General features: G+C 46.3%; 1 long non-coding RNA gene across 1 annotated transcript in view; it reads left to right on the top strand.

The window, feature by feature from the left end:
• The window catches only part of LOC137561213 (uncharacterized), a 163,673-nt gene that overhangs the window by 102,466 nt on the left and 44,775 nt on the right, over window positions 1–16,432 (top strand). The window contains exon 2 of the long non-coding RNA XR_011029930.1: window positions 1,477–1,622. This is a non-coding gene — a long non-coding RNA (uncharacterized lncRNA). The remainder of the gene's footprint in view (window positions 1–1,476; window positions 1,623–16,432) is intronic.

Raw genomic sequence — 16,432 nt, 5'->3', positions numbered from 1 at the left:
CGCGTGTCATGTTTGACACGTGGTGGTGTTACCCGGCGGTAAAAAAAAGTGTCATGCCACCAGGGCCGGGCCGAGGCATAGGCTGGAGAGGCTCCAGCCTCAGGGCGCAGTGTAGGAGGGGGTGCAGAATTCATTCAGCTGTCATTCCTAATTATGTTTGAAGCAGAAAGAAATAAGAAAAGGGGATACATGGCAGTGACTGCAAGCCAGATAACTAGATATTAAGGTGTTGGGGAGGTTGTGGACCCTGTGGTGCCTCTTAGTCTAATAGCAATCAGTGTTTGATGGCTCGGGTGGCAGGGATGGAGGGGCGCACTTTGGTGTCTCAGCCTTGGGTGCTGGAGGACCTTGTCCCGGCTCTGCATGCCACGTCTGAGGACAGCAACTGCCATGCTCAGATGAAACTCTATAGGTGGGACACCACCTGTCCACCGCCTGTGCAAGCACCTGGCCGGTGAACTGGAGCAGCTGAAAGACACAGGAGTGTGTGCATTACAGACTATCTATCAGCCTGATTAATCAAGCTGCGCTGCTAAGCAGCGCAGCTTAATGTGAAGGCGCGCTAGCTTTGCCTCCCTTACATAGCTGCACTTGCTGCTATGTAAGGAGCATACTTTCCTTATTTCCTGTAAAGTATCGCTACAGCGATACTTCACTCGCAGCCGCTACTATGTTAATTTACATCGTCACAACTATGTAATTTAACATAGTAGCAGCTGTTAGTGAAGTATCACGGTAGCTATACTTCACAGGACCGCTCGCAGTTAAAGTTATGCGCGTTGCTATGTACACAATGAGCATAACTAAGGAAGGCACGCTTCTTACAAAGCAGCGAGTGCTGCTATGTAAGGGAGGCAAAGCTAGCGCTCCTTCACATTATGAATCAGGCTGTATGGCTGAAGCATGCATATAGCAAAACAAGCAGCACAAACCATATAATGGAGCTTTTTGGATACTATACTGTGTAGAATTACATTATAATATGCATGTCTGTTATACTATAAATAAGTAAATAAAAAATATGGATTAGATTTAAACATAAAAAATCGAATTCTATTACTAGTGATTAGATAGATAGATAGATAGATAGATAGATAGATAGATAGATAGATAGATAGATAGATAGATTGTAGAGTAGATATTTAAATATGCATATACTATAGCTTGACTTCTGTGGTCTTTTAAGGATTTGGATCCATTAATATTTTATAGGTATTTGAGATCAAAGCTTGGTATGGCCCTTTCTTTTTATGCAAATATCCATTATTTATGCTGCTAGAGTGCCAGACATCAACTTGAACTGTTTGTGGTACCAACTAGGGGCAAAAGGTTTACACATCTTCCACTTCTTCTTAAAGAAAGCCTGATATCAAAATTGAAAGTTGCCTTTTGTAGCTGAGTCATAATGCAGCATAAATGGAAGGTACGGCGAGTGATTTAAAAGAAGTCTAACATTTCATATTTTTTCTTCAAAAGGTGCTAGATGGAAAGTCCCTGATACTCTGGCCAAGGATGAGGAAGGAGATAGAGTGGCAAAAAAGAGATACCCTATGGAGAGGCTGGGGAAGAGGGTGCCTATCTACAGGACTGTACAGACCATTTTCATGCAAGGCTATGTAAAGGTAAGGCAGTTATTGGACATTTTTTTACTTCCACTGCAGTGTGACCTACCCATACTCAAAGGCTTTTAGTTTCAACTTTAGTAATAATGATGTCCAAAATGTTGCACTTGTTTATTGATCCTTCATAAACTGTAAGCTCTAGTGGGCCAAGTGTTCCTCATCTCCATCTCTAATATGTTGACTAAAGCTAAAGTACATACTATAATTTTATTATCCAAAATGAGCATTAATGACTTTGATGATGACTTCATGAGGAAATCTAGTTTGAGTGCAGGTGCTTTCCCACATTGGTGGCCTGCCTTTTAGCTATCTGTTCCTACTTGTACTTCCCCACACACTTTGTAGAACACAGTCAGCTGCTGTGAGTAGAGCCCAGCACTCACCTTATAAACTGCATGTTCATGTGTCCCTTCCAAATGTGTATACAGTGTGTATACAGTGTGTAAACATGTTTATGTGGAATGTTTGAAATAAATCAGGATGATACCATTTATTGGCTAACTTAAAGGAAAGGTCCAGGCAGAATAAAAAAAAAACTAAATCCACTTACCTGGGGCTTCCTCCAGCCCGTGGCAGCCGTCCTGTCTGTGCCCTCGCAGTAGTTCTGCGCCTGCGCAGTACAATCCTGATCACATGATCACATGATCCTGATCACATGACCTGCATGGTGGACCGCACAAGAAACCGACCGGGAAGCTGACCTGGCGAGGTCGGCTTCTGCAGCGGGGAACACCGGGAGCCACTGGAGCTGCGGCGAGGGCACAGGACGGCTGCCAGGGGCTGGAGGAAGCCCCAGGTAAGTAGATTTAGTTTTTTTTATTCTGCCTGGATGTATCTATCCTTTAAGGAAGAAAAATTTCCAGCACTGCTTTAATTGTGAATCTGTACGTACACCATGGCTGTGGATGGCAAAGAACGAGGGTGCACAAATCTGGTGGCTGGTACCGCGGTTGGCACAGGGCACTGTTATGCCTGACATGTAGATAAAGCTGCAGCTTTGTATGGACCATCACTGACAACTGTCTCTTCCTATCTCCATGGTACTCTCCCCACTATGTCACAACAACTTTCCAATCACTGCCTGCTCTCGTCCCAAATAGTTTTGGCTTCCAGGGGTCTGCCTGGAAGCCAAAACTAGTTGGGACAAGAGCGAGCAGTGATGAGAAGCGACATTTGCCAGGGAGGGTCCTAAGTGGTTTCGGACCCTCTGTATGTAAATGATTGTAAGTATGTAAGTGATTCATCCACTGTGTATTTGTGCACTTTATCAATAAATACCAGGATCCCAGACACCACTGAGGAGCACGTCAGTTGCCCAAAATCGAATGCCACTACTTCCAGGCTCCCGACCCTCTGACAATCTACTGATATCTTCCATTCAATGCAATCGACCAATTCAAACTACTGTATTTCAGCTATATATTACTTATGCAGGCATCATTTGCAGCATCAGTTGCTCATGCTGCTCTGAACTTAGGGGCCTTATTGTCCCCTTTTTGCCCCATGGCATACTGGACCATTAGCCACCTTAAAAAATGGGGCAGATAATGGATAAGTAGCAGACAATGGCTAGTGGCAGCAACAGGGTTGCAGCTAGTGGCAGGTTGCAAGTGATTGTGGTTAGAGGCAGGTAGCTGGTGGTGACACCAAGTGACAGGAAGTGAGTAATGGCTAGAGGCAGCTGGCTGGTGACAGCAAGTAGCAGGTTGCAGGTGACAGCTAGAGGCAGGTTGCAGGTGATGGCTAGTGACAGTGAGTGAAAGCTAGTGAGTGAAAGCTAGTGGGTGATAAGCAGGGTGAGAAGTGCCCTCTGATGCTAGTTGGTGGATGTATCAGCAGCAGCAGGACTGGTGATTAGTGGTCCAGATAGGTTTACCAGCCTCCATCTGGTACTGCAGGGCACACACTTCTCCCTCATCTCCTGGCCCTGAATCCACTTACCTTATGCAACATGTTTGGCATAAGGAAAAATCAATTGTATTTTTTTTTCTATGGAGAATTTCACAAATGTTTTGATCATTTGGTTAATCAACTGGGGTGAAAAATTCTGACAATATAGTGTATGTAAGGCCCCGTTCACAGTTGCGGTTCGAGTCCGCAAGTGGGGGTCCGGGGGCCGCAAAGAGAACGTACGGGTCTCTGCGGTAGCCACAAGTTGCCACCAGTTGCGGATCCGGAATGTATCAGTTCCGGCTACAATAAAGTAGCCGGAACTAGATACATTGCAGTGCCAGAAAGGCACCACAAGCATGGGGGATACCGGCGTGTATTCCGGGCCCCCCAAGTGGCATAGGACCGGTGCTGGAAGCATCCGGTCCTATTGCCAGTGGGATGAGAAACATCCGTTTCTCATTGCACAGCATGGCCGCATGTTCAGGTCAGGATCCGGCCCGGGTGCGTGGGCCGGATGATCCGGACCTGAAAAATAGCGCATGTTGGAAAAGTGTCCGGAGTCCGGATCCGATCCAGCTCCGTTCTGTACGGAAGGGACGCATGTGAACGTCCGCATAGACTTTGCATTGCTATGCGGAACGTACGTTCCGTTTGTACAGTATACGGTACGGATCCGATCAGGCGAATCCGGACAGCGAACGCTAATGTGAACCAGGCCTAATATATGGCTATATTATGTATTAATGTATGGCTAGGTTCACAATGGGATATTATGGTCACGCATTATAAAATCTTAAAGAGGAACTGTTTGCGAAAATCTTAAAATTTAAAACACATACAAATAAGAAGTACATTTCTTCCAGAGTAAAATGAGCCATAAATTACTTCTCTTCTATGTTCCTGTCACTTACAATAAGTAGTAGAAATCTGACATTACCGACAGATTTTGGTCTAATCCATCTCTCCATAGGGGATTCTCAGCATGACCTTTATTCTATATAAAGACACTTCCTGAAAAAGATTTATACAATGATGCTGGCCAGCCTCCCTGCTCACCCTACACTTTTTTGGCAGTAAGACAGAGCAACTGCCCTTCACTAAGGGTATGTTTCCACTAGAGCGAATCTGCATGCGTTTCTTGCATGCAGATTTGCTCAACCAATAGTGGATGGCGCCGTTTCCACTTGTCAGGAATTCTGTGCGGCTCGCTCTGCAGAAAAAATCTGCACAGCAGAGCCGTCAGAATTCGCACGCCGCACACCCGCACGCGAATCGTCGGTCATGTAACTAAATAGGAAAACCGCAAGCACTTGAGTCTTGCGGTTTTCCCGGCGTTTCCGCGTGCGATTTCGTTTAAAAACCCATGTCAATGTTTGCCGGCATTGACATGGTTAAAATCGCGTTGTTAAAATCGTGAACGATTCCGCGTGAAAATCCGCATGAAAACGTCAACGAATCCGCAACCGTATGCGGATTCGTTGACGCGTTTTCCGCAAGCATATCGCGCTGCACAAGTGGAAACGCACCCTAAGTGCATTTTGAAAATGAGGAAAATCCTGTGAACCCCCCATGAGGAGATGGGCTAGTCCAAAACCTGTTGGTTCTGTCAGATTTCTGCTACCTACTGTAAGTGACAGCAACATAGGAGAAAAGTGATGTATGGCTCAGTTTACTTCTTAATTATATATGTTTACATATATTTTAAATTTTAAGATTTTCGCGACAGAGGTCCTTTAAGTGCGGCTTACCCCACTGCAAAGATACATCTATGCAACGCTCCCAGTGCAACGTTAGCGCTGCGGTTTAAATGTTGCGTTCTAGTAACGCACTGCTGCAGTGCGTTACCTCTGAGTGCAAATGTTAGCAGATACAGGTAAGCATACTTTTCATTAACCGTATGCTTGACTGTACCTAGTCAATGTGGCATTACTGCAACGTTAATGTGTGTTACGACTTTTTTGTTGCTTTGCGTTGTAATTTTGCGTTGGGATGTGTTAACGCCGCATCACAACCCAATGTTCCGTTCTGAACTTAGCCTATGTTTTATTTTTGGGACAATAATACAATCAAGAAAATTGATTGAATTGAAAAGATCTGAATAAAAAAATAAAACATGTATGGTGTATGACCACCTAAAAGGGAGCATAAACTGAGAGTCATATGGATGTTTCCTTTTAGGTCTCTTCCACAGTGCGACGTTAAAGCCGCACATTAGAAAATGTTCCAACGCAAACTAACGCGTCGCAATACAAAGTCTGTGCGACATTCACAGTGCACGCGTTGTGTGTAACGTGTAGCAATATTTAGAAAGTGCTGCATGCTGTGCGTTTAGCAATACATTCGCTGCGTTATGTGTGTTGCACATGCTCAGTAATGTTTTTTATTTTTTTTAAATGTAACGCATGCGCCGTTTTCGTTCCATCAGTATGCAACAAAAACGGCGCACCAAGAGACACATAACGTCCAATTTTATAACCTACATGCGCTGCATTAGGGGCACGTTGTGCGACCTTGACGTTGCATCAAATGCAACGCCTTAGTGTGAAAGAGGCCTTAAAGAGAAACTCACCAAGAATTGAACTTTATCCCAATCAGTAGCTGATACCCCCTTTTACATGACAAATCTATTGCATTTCACAAACAGACCATCAGGGGGCGCTGTATGACTGATTTTGCGATGAAACCCCTCCCACAAGAAACTCTGGTACCGCGGTACTCTGGGCAAACTGCCACAAATGTAACAATGTTCACAGACAGGAAATGGCTGTTTACAGCTAGGAGCAGCTACATAACCTGCCCACAGTAAAAATGTCACCATGTGATAAATGTCAGAATGTAAATCGGGGAGAGGAAAGATTTTACAATGAGCAAACACTGACTAAATCATTTATACATAATTATTGTAAAAATAAAGCACTTTTTTTATTTACATTATTTTCACTGGAGTTCCTCTTTAAACAATACCAGTTGCATGGCAGTCATTTTGATCTTTGGCTGCAGTAGTGGCTGGATCACGGACCTGAGACAGGCATGCAGCTAATCCAGTCTGACTTCAGTCAGAGCACCTGATCTGCATGCTTGTGCAGAGGCTGTGGCTGAAAGCATTAGAGACACAGGATCAGCAGGACTGCCAGGCAACTGGTATTATTTTAAAAGGAAAATCCATATTCTTCTCAGTTTAGGTTCCCTTTAAAGGAAACCAGAGATGATTAATTATAAATGATTTATACATACTTGGGGCTTACTCCAGCCCCCTCCGGAGCGATCGATCCCATGCCGTCTTCCTCTGCCTTCTTGGTGGCCTGGTAGAATTTTAGCCAGTCGTGACTCACTGTGCATGCTGTGCAGGCACTGGATGCTCCCAGCTGTGGGAGCATGCGCCAACTGTCCCCGACTGAGTACATTTGAAATCGGCGTCGGTAGACTTGGGCGCAGGATACAGCTGTTATATGGCTGATCCTGCTACTGCACAAATCCGGACCGTTTTAATTACTATTCCCCCTCCAGGCCGCCATGGATAGTGGGGGAATGAAATAATTCGGCTTCCAGCGATTGATGGAAGCCGAATTATTGTGTTTTTTAAGCAACTTTGGCTCCGTCTTCTGATGGAGCCGACGTTACTCACTGAGCGCCGTTATAGACTGATTCCTATTATAGTCTATGGCGGCGCTGGCTGCGCCCAAATCTAGCAGCGCTGAAAAGGACTGCTCCGCCCCCGACTGGCTTCTGCCGGGACACCGAGAAGGCGGAGGAAGATGGCATATGAGCGATCCGTGCGGAGGGGGCTGGAGGAATCCCAAGGTATGAATAAATCTTTTATAATTAATCTTCTCTAGTACACTTTAAACCTTTGCCAGATTACAGAGGCCTTAGGCCATTTATAACTTCACAGCTCATGCTTTCTGATATCTAGATGTAACATGCCCCAAAACAAGGACATTCCAAACCCTGATGTTGCCTCGACCCCAGTAATTATCCCATCAGCAAAAGATGGCTAGTCCTCTATTGCAGCAAAGGAGGAAACAAACAAAGCAACAAATGCCTTCAAAGAAGTGACTTGCAGGCAGGCTGAGTACAGGGGGCGGTTCACATCTGCAGTGCTGGGCTAGATGCATCATGGGGAAGTGCTAGCAAAGGTGGCAACTGCTAATTATTAATCACAATTATCTGTAGCCAGCTACAAATCTAACACAACTACTGTGCAGGCTGTAAACTCCAAATCACACTGCATGGAGTAAACAGTGTATAGTACATATGCACTGCTCAAACAAATGAAATAACACTTTGAAAACACATCAGAACTCAATAGAAAAAAAAACAATCATGCTGGAATAGGAGGGAAAATGCCAGTGACCTCCACCTGTTAAACCATTTCTGTTGTGTCTATGGTGGTCGTCTCATTGTTGCCCCTCAAGTGCACCTGTGCAGTGTCGGACTGGGAGGAGGAAATACACCTGCTGGCCAAGCAGCAGAAACCCTGTGTTATCTCTCCTGCAGCAATAGAAACCTGCAGCGAGTCTTCACTGTGAGCAGCAACACCTGATTACTGCTGCTTGGCCAGCAAGTTGATTTCCTCAGCTTTTCCAGCTTCCAGTCCAACACTGCACCTGTTGTTAATTTCATTTTCACCAAAGCAGCTGAAGCTGATTCACAAATCCCCCTGCTACTTTAAGGACAACTGGAGCAAGAAGTATATGGTGGCTGCCATATTTATTTCCTTTTAAACAGTACCAGTTGCCTGGCAGCCCTGCTGATCTATTTGGCTGCAGTATTGTCTGAATAACAACAGAAACAAGCATGCAGCTAATTTTGTCAGATCTGACAAGAATGTCAGAAACACCTGATCTGCTGCATGCTTGTTCAGGGTCTCTAGGCAGAATTGCATGCGTTTTCCCCATAGCACATAGTGGAAAACGCATATGCGATTCTGTCTTCTGTGTTCCTACCCTCTGAGGCAGGGGATCATCAGCATAGATGGCAACTGGTATTGTTTAAAGAGACACTGAAGTCTCCTTAAAATCACATTTTTATTTTAAAAACCTTCTTAAGTATGTTTGCCCTAACTAAAACGCTGCATCCCCGCAGCTGAAATCTAACTAAATCGCCCCAAACTCCCCTCGCAAAATCCTCGACTTTCTTGGTCGTGGATTTTGCTGCCCTAGGAGGCAGAGCTTTCAGCTGCAGCTCTGCCTCACACGTATCTGTCAGCGGCGTATCTCCACCTCTCCCCCACCCCTCTCAGTGAAAGAAGACGGAGAGGGGCGGGCGAAGGTGGCGATCCTGGCTGATAGACACGTGGAGAGGCAGAGCTGCCGCTGAAAGCTCTGACTCTCACGGAAGCGCTCCCCGCAGTGTGCCCGGGGAGTTTGGGGGGATTTAGTTAGATTTCAGCTGCGGGGATGCAGCATTTTAGTTAGGGCAAACATACTTAAGAGGTTTTCACAAAGAAAAACGTGATTTTAAGGAGACTTCAGAGTCTCTTTAACCTCTTGAGGACTGCAGGGCTAAACTCCCCTAGTGACCAGGCCATTTATAGTAAAATTGGCCACTGCAGCTTTAAGGCCAAGCTGCAGGGCCGCACAACACAGCAAACAAGTGATCCCCCCCCACCCTTTTCTCCCCAGCAACAGAGCTCTGTTGGTGGGGTCTGATCGCTCCCCCCATGTTTATTTTTTTTTTAAATAAATATTATTGTCCGTGTTTTTTTTTTTAAACCTGTTTCTTTAAAACCCTTCCCTCCCTCCCCACAGCCGGCCAATTACGGCGATCGGCTGTCACAGGCTTCTGCCTATGAGAGCCGATCACTCTCTTGTCCCCCAGGGGGACAGCCGTGTCACACGGCTGTCCCCAGTGCAGCGCTGCTGCTGATCGCAGTGCTGCACAGTGTAAATAGACGGCGATCACGCCGTCTAACAGTCTCCCGAGCGGCAATAGCCGCTCGGAGACTGAAGGCAAGGCGGAGCTCTGCCCCCCAAGCAGGAGATGCGCGCGCAGCGTGCGCGCGATCTCTTGCACTAGCTGGCCCCAGGACTTTACGCCAATCGGCGTTAGGCGGTCCTGGGGCTGCAGCCGCAGCCACGCCCATCGGCGTGACGCGGTCGGAAAGAGATTAAAAAAGAAAGAGATTAAAAGGAGACATCCATATCCCTCTCAGTTAAGGTTCCATTCAAAAGGAAATAAATATGGCACCCTCCATATACCTCTCACTTCAGTTGTCCTTTAACTGACCAGACCAATATCCTAAAACTAGGAGAAATAAAACAGCTTTCATAAAACTATGGGAATAGTTTCCTGTTAAATACTTGTGTTTATCAAACAATGGTATAAATAGTGAATGTAAAGGCTTTACAATAACTGGGGAAACCTGTGTTAATTTTTAACAACCCCTCTGGTAAAGGGTAAATGCAATTTTTTAATGAATTTCAATTTAATTTTTTTAAATTGATTTTATTGAGAAAAAATATAACATACAGCACAGTCAACAAAGAATTATTCTAAGAAAAATTGAAAAAAGAAGAGAAAAACTATAGAAGGTCAGTGATACGCTAAAAACGTCAGCTTGCGTGCAAATTGAGTGCAGGCTGAATGCAGATTGGAAATTCTCCAATCAAATTCAGCAGGAAGTTAATGTATTGGCCCAGTTCCAAGCTGCATTCAATTTACATTTAAGCCACAATCATTGACCACCACTACCTGTGAAGAGAAAAGTTTATGCATAACTTAACCACTTGATGACCCACCCTTTACCCCCCCTTAAGGACCAGCGCTGTTTTGAGTGATCTGTGCTGGGTGGGCTGTGCAGCCCCCAGCACAGATCAGGTTGCAGGCAGAGAGATCAGATTGCCCCCCTTTTTTCCCCCCTATGGGGATGATGTGCAGGGGGGGTCTGATCTCTCCTGCCTGGGTGATGCGGGGGGGGGGCACCTCAAAGCCCCCCTCCGCGGCGAAATTCCCCCCTCCCTCTCCTACCTGCTCCCCCCCGGAGATCAGGGCTGCACAGGACGCTATCCGTCCTGTGCAGCCAGTGACAGGACGTCCCCTGTCACATGGCGGCGATCCCCGGCCGCTGATTGGCCGGGGATCGCCGATCTGCCTTACGGCGCTGCTGCGCAGCAGCGCCGTACAATGTAAACAAAGCGGATTATTTCCGCTTGTGTTTACATTTAGCCTGCGAGCCGCCATCGGCGGCCCGCAGGCTATTCACGGAGCCCCCTGCCGTGAATTGACAGGAAGCAGCCGCTCGCGCGAGCGGCTGCTTCCTAATTAATCAGCCTGCAGCTGGCGACGCAGTACTGCATCGCTGGTCCTGCAGCTGCCACTTTGCCGACGCACGGTATAAGCGTGCGGTCGGCAAGTGGTTAAAGGAGTTATCAGACAAAAAATAAGGTACTTAGCCGTTAGCCGGGCGCATCCGGCAGGTGGCGCTGTTGTAGCTAATTTCATTCATACTTAGTTCACGTAGTACTGTGTGAATGGAACCGCCGCAGGTGGCGCTAATTACATTTATACGGAACGTAACAATACAGTGTTAATGGCAACTAATACATTGTATTTGAAGTGGTCGAAACTGTCACTTAATGGAATTAAAATGAAGGCGGCGGCAATGTAACAGATGAAACCGCCGCCTTCGTCTGTTGTTCTTCTCCCCCTTTGCCCTCTCGCTTCTATACAATGCTGGCAGCCTGTGGGGACATGCGTGTCCCCCCAGAGTCGTTCATCGCGTCAGGGAATCCTGCTTGTTTGCTTGCGACGAACGACTGTGGGGGGACACACGTGTCCCCCCCAGCTGGCAGTGTTCTATAGTTGAGAGAGGGCAAAGGGGGAGAAGAACAACAGACGAAGTACTTCTGAGCCTGCGCAGTACAGCCCGGAGGATGTCCGATGACGTCAGCGCGCCGCCGTGAGGCGCATTTTGGAGCACAGAAGAAGCCCGACCTGGCCGCCGGCCTGGCCAGGTCGGGCGCGCCACCGGAGACCACCGGAAGCCTGCGAAGCCGCGCCGAGGGCACCTCCTGCCTGCCACGGGCTGGAGGAAGCCCCAGGTAAGTGGATGCGGATTTCTATTTTTTTTTAATCGTCCCTGAACCTTCCCTTTAAAGGATATATTAAAAAGCTAAGAAAATTTTACTCACCTGGGGCTTCTTTCAGCCCCTGAAAGTCTTTTAGGTCCCAGGCCAAGTTCTGCTCTGCTCCAGGCTGCTGCTGTCCCCTCCATAAGATCACAACCAGCAGCTGAGTTGAGGTGTTATGTGCATGTGCGGGTGTGCTACACGTGATCTTGCTCCTTTAGGTGGGAGAGCTCAGCACTTGCGCAGTTCAAGGTTTTGTGAATTGCGCAAGCGCAGAGTACTCCCAGATGCAGGAGCCTGATCTTGAGGGGCACGCCACGTGTCTGTGCACTAGAAGACCATAACCCAGCTGCGGGTTGGGATCTTGTGGAGGGTACAGCGGCGGCTTGGAGCAGAGTGGAACTTTGGGGTGGGACCTGATAGAATTCTAGGGGCTGGAAGAAGCCACAAGTGAGTAACATTTTCCTAGGTATGCCTCATGTATCCTTTAATTACTGTAATACCACTGCTGTGGTTGCCTGTGCACCAGTACTTTGATCCTCAGCTTCCATATCCCCAGAGACCATCAGCAGCAGTGTTTGAACTGGATGTAAAATTCTCTGCTTGGTTTCTCAGTGCAGAGTGAACGAGCAGGTTACTGGAAGTAGAGGTTAAGGTGGTCGGTTTGATGAGGATTACAGGTTATAGTAGTATTGGTTCAAAACAGCAAATCTGATTGTTGTACTTGTGCCAATACCGAATACCAAGGCTAAAAAATGGGAGGTGACAGAGGCCATACATAGGTGTCAGCAAACACTTACCGCTTGTAAATGAGTCACCTAACAATTTTCACCGCGCGTTACAGCCGCGGCATGCCTCCCCACCCAAAAAAAACCGCCCTCACTATTGGTAAGTAGGTAGCCAGATACAGGTGCTGCCCATAAGGGAAGATATAGGTTACCCCAGTATAGGTAGCCAGATATAGGTGCCCCCAGTATAAGTTAGCCAGGCATAGGTGCCCCAAGTATAGGTAGCCAGGTATGAGTGCCCCCAGACTAGGTAACCAGGCTGTTTACTGTGGAATTATCTACTGCTTTCTCCTGCCTGCTGGTGGCAGTATTGACTTGGACTGCCCTGGACTTTCATTGTGCCACCAGCAGAGGGCTCTGTTGACTTTAAGCAGCTCTGGATTTCTACCATCTACCAGCAGGTGGCCTTATGCTATTTGTAAGAAAGACTCGTAGTTCCTAATCTGGCCTGCGGGTGGTTCAGGAGCACCTTCTGCAGGATCACTCCACCAGCTGCTTCCTGTTACTAATCATACAAATTGCATGGCCTACATAAAGACTGCAGATTGCTCCAGCCAGTTGCCAGATTTACTCAAGCAGACCTGATGGGAGGCTGCTACTTAGTATGCAGACCACCCATGGTCCACACCTCCTAGTTATCATTGGTTGGCATAGAGATAGAAACTTAATCCCAAATATATGATTAGATTGTGAGCTCCTCTGAGGGACAGTTAGTGACAAGGCAATATACTCTGTACAGCGCTGCGCAAGTTGTCGGTGCTATATAAATACTAAATAATAATAATAATAATATCAAAATGGCACACATATATAAATATCAATCCATGTCTCACCACTTCCTAAAGGTGCGTACACACATGCGACTATAGTCGTTTGTAACGATCGTTCCCCGATCTTTACCAACGACGATCGTTACAAAAAACGAACCACCGACTATTAAGGCAAACGACGAACGAGCCAAATCGCTACAAAAGAAAGTTCTGTCTCGGCGGATTTTAACCAACGACGATCGTTTGCAAAAGTAGTACATCGTTGGAAACGATCGTTCGTACTAGGCTTGACATGCGCATTTCACTATTTCTCCATGGAACTTCTCATTTTTATGCGCAGGCGCAATAGTTGCTTTCTGTGATGTAACGTTCGTTCTAACGATCAGATCGTTACACACATTTTAAAACTACCTTTACTTAGGTCGTTCTTTCATCAAGTAAAAGTTCGTTCGTCGTTCTTAACGAACGATCGTTGTCGCATGTGTGTACGTAGCATAAGAGTAGAGAGATGAATGCTCCTTCGTGCGATCTACATGTTCTCTTGCATTAATGCATTATTTGCAATGCAATTTTGCAATTGCCATGCATTTCAAAAGTTGTCATGCTTTCATATCATGCTCTTCAGGAATACTTTAGGTTCAGGAGAATGTGTTCATAAACAAACAATTGCTACTCTTGCTTTTGGCTATAGGCAGAAAATGACAATCACTCCATCTGTTCAGTTGTATGAGGTGTCCATATCATGCCTATGGGTGCAACAGATGCCTGCCAACTGACTGCTTTCAGGGGACTGATGGGTTGGACAAAAAACTGCTCTGATCACTGTTGTTTACTGGCAATATAAGTACTGCCCGCTGTGCCTGCTGCTTGCTCCTCCCCTCCAAATTCATAAACAGGGATTCTGAGCCAAGTTCAATGTTGTTTATGAATACATTGGTGCCCAGGGTGGTCTATGTATGCATATATACCTTCAATTTACACATAGGTCAGTCAAGCAATTAGAATCTGAATGCTAGATACACAGTGCTACCACTAAATGTATATTTCAATTTAAGCAACATACTTTCATGCCTAGCAAGAGGGTAAAGAAAGCAAGTATATTGGTGAAGAGGAAATGACTCACATTTTGAAAATTATGAACATTATTAAAGCATAATTAAAGGGACTCCGAGCTCACAATAAAAAAGAAAGTTGAACTCACCTGGGGCTTTCTCCAGCCCAGTGCTGGTCGGGAGGTCCCACGACGGCGTCCTGGCTCCTCTCCAACACCCCGATCCGGAATGGCTGACAGGCCGCAGCCCGGGCGACACTCTCCCGAGTGTCGGGCTGCTCCTTCCGCGTATGACGCGGATGCCGTCACACGCCGGCTGCCTCGCGTCATCACGGCGGCCGGCGTGAAAGTACTGCGCATGTGCGATTAAAGCGCGCATGCGCAGTACTTTCACGCCGGCCGCCGTGATGACGCGAGGCGGCCGGCGTGTGACGGCATCCGCGTCATACGCGGAAGGAGCAGCCCGACACTCGGGAGAGTGTCGCCCGGGCTGCGGCCTGTCAGCCATTCCGGATCGGGGTGTTGGAGAGGAGCCAGGACGCCGTCGTGGGACCTCCCGACCAGCACTGGGCTGGAGAAAGCCCCAGGTGAGTTCAACTTTCTTTTTTATTGTGAGCTCGGAGTCCCTTTAAATCCAAAGGGAATATAATGCATATAGTAAAGTAACATACAGGAGATGGATATTGCTTTCACTGGCAATAATTAAATAAATATTGTAGGGAGTAGGGACCAGCCCAGACATGGGCAAACTCGGCCCTCCAGCTGTTACGGAACTACAAGTCCCACAATGCATTTGCCTTTATGAGTCATGACTGTGGCTGTCAGACTCCTGCAATGCATTGTGGGACTTGTAGTTCCGTAACAGCTGGTATTGCTTAAAAGGAAATAAATATGGCAGGTTCCATATACCTCTCACTTCAGTTGTCCTTTAAAAGAGAATCTGTGCTCTAAAATTCTTACAATAAAAAGCATACCATTCTATTCATTATGTTCTCCTGGTCCCCTCTGTGCTGTTTCTGCCACTCCCTGCTGCAATCCTGGCTTGTAATTGCCATTGTTAGGCAGTGTTTACAAACAAAAGACATGGCTTCTAACTAGAGTGTGATAGGCTTGAGAGTAGCTCAGTCTCTGACTCATACAGAGCTTGGAGAGGGTGTGTATAGCTTCTGCCAATGACAAGCAGTGCAGCACATTCCACACATTCCAGCCTCAGCCGACAGAGCTAACAGAAGAGAGAAGATTAGATCATATAACAGAGATCACACAGCCACTGTGCAACTAGAAAAGGCTGCAGTAACACAGACCACATTAGAACAGGTATAGGAAATAAGGCTGAACATTTTGTTAGAGTCTCTTTAAGTGCACAGCAGCAATGTCCAGTCATTCAGTGCTGCAGGCTCAGAATGTTCACCTTCATTCATTTATTTTTTTGCTGGGCTGTAGCATTCAATACAGTACATCTAACAGCTATAAAGCAAAATGCTAATGTCCAGTGTATCAAGGGTTGCATATGATTAGACCTCATCAGCCAATCTAGAGAACTGACATCTCACCCCTGGATCAATCCCCTGGGCTCTGTCACATGTGGGTGATCTACTAAAGGGGATGTGCACAAAGAGAAGTGACATTTCTCTGCAATAATGTCAAGCATGCGATTGGGTACTTGCAAATGTAAAAGAAAAAGGAAGACTAGATGCCTGGAGTGAGACTACACATCATTGCCTATACCTTTTACTAAATCGCCCCTCTTTTCAATGTTCTCCATAACTGACACCTGTTTAAAGCTTGACCCACATTACGATCTGAGGGTAATAATGTCAGCAGAGGAAATCGAATATTCATTTACTTTATACAGTGATTATAGCATTCGCTGATTATGGTTGCTGTCCAGTTGTGCAGTGAATACGTCTGTGCAGTGGTTAAACACACACTGCACTTTTGGTGCAATTCTAAATATAATAATCTTCTGACTCTTCTAATGTATTAGATGGGATTACATTATATAATGCAGTATGCAGCAGCTTAGGCATCACTTTGGCTTTCCATATGTCAGGATTTTGCTGTCAATCCTTTCTTCCAGTTTGTTACATTACAGTTACTGTGTTCCATTGCATAACATGTATGTTGTCGTTACTTTACAAATACCTTCCTCTGTAGCCAGTGCCCGGTTGTATTCACAATAACATAAGGAAATATGTGTGTGTTGGGTATTCTTTAGTGGTGCCTTTGTAACCTTTCT

The sequence above is a fragment of the Hyperolius riggenbachi genome, chromosome 3, assembly GCF_040937935.1.
Source record: "Hyperolius riggenbachi isolate aHypRig1 chromosome 3, aHypRig1.pri, whole genome shotgun sequence".
NCBI classification, from domain to species: Eukaryota; Metazoa; Chordata; class Amphibia; order Anura; family Hyperoliidae; genus Hyperolius; species Hyperolius riggenbachi.
Note: the sequence above shows the minus strand (reverse complement) of the source record. Positions and strands in the feature narration are given on the sequence as shown.